Below are 6,186 nucleotides of genomic sequence, written 5' to 3' on the forward strand. Positions count from 1 at the left end.
AACTTTCTATTCATCAAAGAATCCTGGATAATTAAATGTATGATGGTTTCCACATAAAATATTAAGCTATTTTCAACAGTGATAATAATCATAAATGTTTCTTGAGCATCAGATCCTCATATTAGAGTGATTTCTGAAGGATCATGTGACACTGAAGACTGGAGTAATGATGCTGAAAATACAGCTTTGATCACAGGAATAAATTACACTTTACTATATATTCACATAGAAAACAGCTGATTTACATTATAATAATATTTCACTGTTTTTTACTGTATTTTTGATCAAATAAATGCAGTCTTGATGAGCAGAAGAGATGTTTTTATGAAACACTAACAAATCTTACAGACCCAAACCTTTGAACACTAGTGTGTGTGTGTGTGTGTATTCTCTCTAATATATTACATTTAATATAAAATTATTATAAAATGTATAATCAAGTTGAATTGCCGGTCAAACAGAGAGATATACGTCACTTTGGATGAAAGCACCTTCAGAATGCATGTAAATGTAAGTTAACTCGCGCTCGTGTTCTGAGGTCTGACAATGCAACAGTGATTTTAGGCCCAAGTTTGATCACAACATCTGCAATTCAAATGAATTCTGGATTCTTTTCTCTCTTAGGGTCAAGTCAATGCCAGATCCCATGGCACGATTTTCTACAGGTAATATTTCTGGTGTGAAGTCATTATCAGAGCGGCGCTCTTCTCTTCCAGTCTCCCGCAGTGGTCGGATCAGAACCGCATGCAAATCCTCATAAATCCCAGCCTCTGTTCCTCCACCTTTACTCGACGCTCACAGGGGGTTCTGCAAAGTAAATACCACACCTGTCAATGTCCAGTTGTATTTGCCGAAAGCCTTTTTCATTTTTGACCTTTCTTTTATTAGATTCTTGTCCAATGCCGGAGTGGTTTTCTCTCTGAGTGCTCTTCATTGTAAGTAAAGGAGGAAAACCCATTCCACCAGGGAAGTCTGAGAAACAGACAGAAGAGAAAATTGCAGTGCCAATCAGTGTAAACCAGGCGATGCATTTCAGGCGTTTCATAATTTGACAATTCTTTTCAGGAAAGTCACACCTGAACTTCAAGTGAAATCTTGACTTTTGAGCTTGTCAGTTACAGTTATTCTTGGATTGTAAACTTCTATAAAGCCTGTCAAACCAACTTTTCTATTGCATTGGTATAAAAAAATCTCATAGACGTTCGTTTTCTTGGAAAGTGTAGATATGTGACTTGTGTGGCGGCCTCTTTTCACTTTTTCAATGCTTTTTCAATAACAGCACAAAAAGTGATTTCGTTTGACGGGAGGATTTGAGGAGAAATTCAATAAAGCACAAATTTAACAGGTTTGTGCCTGTAGAGTCATAAGAAATGGAAAGTACCTCATGAAATATTTTTTTGACGTGGATGGAACATAAATACACTACATTCAAAAGTCTGGTGTTTATGTTTCTTAAAGAAGTCTGCAGCTCATCAAGGCTGCATTTATTCCATCAAAAATACAGTAAAAACTGTATATTATTATTATTTATTCCTGTGATCAAAGCTGAATGTTCAGCATCATTACTCCAGTCTTCAGTGTCACATGATCCTTCAGAAATCACTCTAATATGATGATCTGATGCTCAAGAGACATTTATGATTATTATCAGTGATGAAAACAGTGGATATTTTTGTGGAAACTGTGATACATTTTATTTTCCAGGATTCTTTGATGAGTAGAAAGTTCAAAAGAACAGCATTTATTTGAAATATAATCTTTTTAGCTTTATAAATGTATCACTTTTGATCAATAGAATGTCAAAAAATTTGTAAAATCGTACCGATCTCTAACTTTTGACCCGTGCTTTATAGAAAATCACTTATCACATACTGTAAAGCACAGTTTCCAGAGTTTACGTTTTAGATGCTGTCAATAAATCAAGTATATATCTGTACAAAAATGTTTGTGTATGATTCATATAGGCTACATATATATACGAATGTGATCAAGCTGCATGTTCATGAATTATTATTTTTATTTTTTTGTTCTTACTGTAATAACTACTTCCGCTCAAGTATTTGCAGTCATTCCAGGAAGATCTATTAAGAAAGTAAATAGGGTAAATTCAGATTTCATGTTGACCCCAACCATTATGTTGCTTAATACTGATCAGATTATGTTTGTAGAAGACTAAAATAAGCAGAAACTTTTAATAGACTTTTTATCCTTTGTGTCAAATCTCTAAACTCTTGTGGCATTTAACATTTACATCTCGGGCTGAAATTCTCCACCAGTTTGCATGTCAGAATACTCCAATGCTCCTTTTAACCACACAAGACATTTTTCCTCTCTTCTAAAGGTCACATTTTCCTGTAAAGTTTGCAGAGAGTCTGCATGTACAAGGCAAAACAAGTCAGAGTGCAAAACAAGAAAAGCCTTTCAAGTCGTAACCCGGACCGTGAACAATGTACTTTTGCTAGACAAACAAGATGAACGGTACATTATGCATTCAAAGATCTATTCATTGCACTCCACATGCTTCTCCTTATCTTTTTTCCATTCTGCACTTTCTCCAACATCGGAATTGGCGCACAAACAGTACAACCTCCTCCTTTTGTAGATCATTTTCCTTATCTAGGAATGCGTAAAGCGAATTGGACCGCAGGTACCACTGTGTCAATTGGGCAAATGGCCTTTCAAACAGAAAAACAAACAATCCGTACAGTACAGCGCAGTGTGAGTGTGTGTGAGAGTGTGTGAATCAGGCTCACGGTGTGAGAACTTACTTCCGTAATACATATTCTAGCAAGCAGGGCAGCTGCGGGGAACGGAGGAAAAAGACAGAACTGGGACACACATATCGCAGGCCCCTGGCGTCTGACTTCTTGAACAGGTAGAACACACACACACACACACAGAGAGAGAGACAGAGGGACTGTAGGCCTTCAGGCGGAGCTGCCATGTGGAATCTCAGAGAACGTGTGGCAGAAACTTGGGCTCTGTTTGTTTAGCTCTGGTTGCGGAGTCAATGATCTACGAGTTACTGCTTTCTTCAGCAGAAATGCATCGACTTCTTCAAAACCGTTCAAACTTACAGAACATTCAGCCTTCTATTGGACTTTCTTCTGTTTTCATTGCCTTAAGATTTTGTATATTGATCAAGACATTTGGCTGTACATCAGACTTTTTACACTTTAACTAGTTAACTCTGGGGTTAAAAATTAGGCAGTGGATATTGCACTTAGTGAAAATAGCATATATTCTAAGCGATAGCTGCTGTTTACACTGTTGATGAAGCTGTTGTTTGTTCATACAGTAACTAATGTCAACTAATGAACCTTATTGTAAAGTGTTACCGCAATAGATTATATTTACACTATACAATCCAATCCAATACACATTTTATTTCCATAGTACATTTAAAACATCTGCCGTTGACCAAAGTGCTGACCAGCATAGATAATACAACAAAAGCAATTACATACAGTCACACAAACTAAATTAAATCCTGTTCACTCAATCAGTTCTAAAAGCCATACTAAAAAGATACGACTTCAAACTAGATTTAAAAGCATCCACAGATGGGGAAGATTTAATGTGCATTGGAAGAGGGATCCAGAAACCATCACCAAAACCTTAAACTCAATTCTAAATGTTACAGGCAGCCAGTGTAAAGAAACCCAACCTGGGGTGTTTCTCTCTCTCTTCTTTGTACGAGTCAAAAGTCTGGCCGCAGGATTTTTACACTAATTGTAGACAAGATCATTTACCCAGTGAGATACCTACAGTATATATATAAAGAATTACAGTAATCAATGCGTGATGATACGAATGCTTGAATAACAGTCTCCTGGTCCTTAAAGGAGAGAATTGGTTTCAGCTGAGTTGATAAAAACCAGCCTTAACAACACTATAGTGACATGAGGGGCTTTCGCACCGGATAGTTCTAGGAACTAACTGGTTCCCCGAGAACTAATGGTTCCCCTAGGAACGTTTTCCTGTTGCATTCGCACCGCCAGTAGGAACTCTGAAGAGACGTAAGCCACGCTCGTTGTTGTGACTTTTATTTTGACGGCGCTCAGAGTCAGAACGCCAGAGCCTGAGCAAACAAACAGTGCTCGCATTCTCCGTGTTCATTAAAGTTTATGATCTGTCTAACAGTCCTGTCTAATATGTTATTAGATAGAACTGTTATACATAGAAAGTAGACAGTATATGAAAAGTTATTAGCGTATACCGTGTGGTTGTTGTCCAGTGTTGCTGAGCAGAAATACATAATCATGTTTGGCTTGATCTCCTCAAAGTTGGATTTTCTCCTCAGTGTAAAGGTTTAGAGCTTCATCTATCACTGTTTTACATGTTCGTATAGTTAGTTTCTGGAGAAAATATATAGGCTATAATCTGTGTGTTTACATATAGCTGTTTTAAAAATGGGGGTGCTGGCATTTCGCGTGCGTTCGGCCAATCAGCGAACACTCACGTCACGGAAAGTTCTTATAGTGCTGGTTTAGACCCGACTCTGAAGTAGGAGTAAAGTAGTTCCTCCAAAAGATTTCCTACAACTAAAATCGTTCCTAGTTCCTGCGGTGCGACATCCGGGAACTTTCGCCAATAGTTCTAGGAACTATGAAAAGGTTCCTCTGGTGCGAAAGCCCCTATGTTCATCTAAAACCAAAGCCGAATCCATGATAACGCCCAGATTCTTGACATGATCTGAAACACTTATCGACATAAAGTTCAACCTACTTATAATTTGCTTACAGGCAGAAGAGGGTCCAAAAACAACACAGTCAGTCTTATTGGTATGAAGAAAATTGATTACCAACCAGGCTTTAATCTCACCTAAGCACTGTACAAGTGCATCAAAACATTGAGAGCCTTTCGGATCTATTGGAATATATAACTGAGTGTTGTCTGCATATAAATAATTCGTAATATTGTATTTACGAAAAATTGAGCCAAAGGGCACATGTACAAAGAAAATAAAATAGGCCCAAGTACAGAACCCTGTGGCACACCGCAATATAAATTAGCTGATGTAGAAATTTTCCAATGCAAACCAAAAATGATCTAACCTTCAATTATGATTTAAACCAGTCTAAGGCGTTACCCTTAATGCCAACATCCAAACGGTGCAAAAAAAACCCCAACATAATCAATAGTATCAAAGGCGGCTGTGAGATCGAATAGAATAAGGATAACTACCTTTCCAGAATCAACTGTTAATACAATATCATTAAAAACCTTAAGGATGGGGAAATTCTGTACTATGAAGGGACCTAAAATCTGACTGTAACATATCTGTAACAGCATTTGCATCCAAGTACGGAACAAGTTGTGATAAAACAACCTTTTCTAATATATAAAAGGTAAAAAAGGTAACTTCGATATAGGTCGGTAGATATTTAAGACTGTACGATCTCAATTAGGTTTCTTAAGAAGTGGCTGCACTACTGCATGTTTAAAACAAGCAGGAACATTTCCATTGACCAAACTACTATTAAGTAGAGATTGAAGAGTAGTATCTAAGATCAAACTAATTTAACAACAGCTGAGGAGGAAAAGGATCAAATGGATGCGCCGCAACTGTGACGTTCCAACTGTGAAAAAGAAATAGGTTCAAAACTACTAAATAAACTAAGATGATTCAACAGTGAGGAAATTGATGTAACTGAGATAATCTGTGCCCGAAGATTATCAACTTTACAAAAACATGCCAAAAAATCTTCAGACATTTTTTTTACTTTTGTTTTTGGCGATTAGTAAGAGCAGGAAAAAACACTTTATTTATCATATAAATCAAATATTTGGTAATACTTTATTTTGATGCTCCCCCACCAGATATTCTACTGACTATAAGTAACTTGGCAACTACAAGTCAATTTATTCTACTAACCCGAACCCTAACACCTAACCATAAACTAACAGTCTTCTACAGTCTACTAATACTCTAACGAGAGTTAATTGACATGTGGTTGCAAAGTTAATTGTAGGTAGTAGAATGTCTAAAGTGGACTATCGAAATAAAGTGTAACCAAAAATTTGGCTTATTTGAATTTGTATTAATTATATTCGAAAAATATTAAGCTTTTACAGCCTTCAAAGTTTGTCAAAGCTTCTCTTTAAAATTTCGAACGATACTTGCTGCCTGCCTGTCCTTCTTCCATATTGTATGGATCCTCAGTATGGATTTCATTATTCATC

This window comes from Rhinichthys klamathensis, unplaced genomic scaffold (assembly GCF_029890125.1).
Source record: "Rhinichthys klamathensis goyatoka isolate OS25496 unplaced genomic scaffold, OSU_Roscu_1.1 h1tg000600l_1, whole genome shotgun sequence".
NCBI classification, from domain to species: domain Eukaryota; kingdom Metazoa; phylum Chordata; class Actinopteri; order Cypriniformes; family Leuciscidae; genus Rhinichthys; species Rhinichthys klamathensis.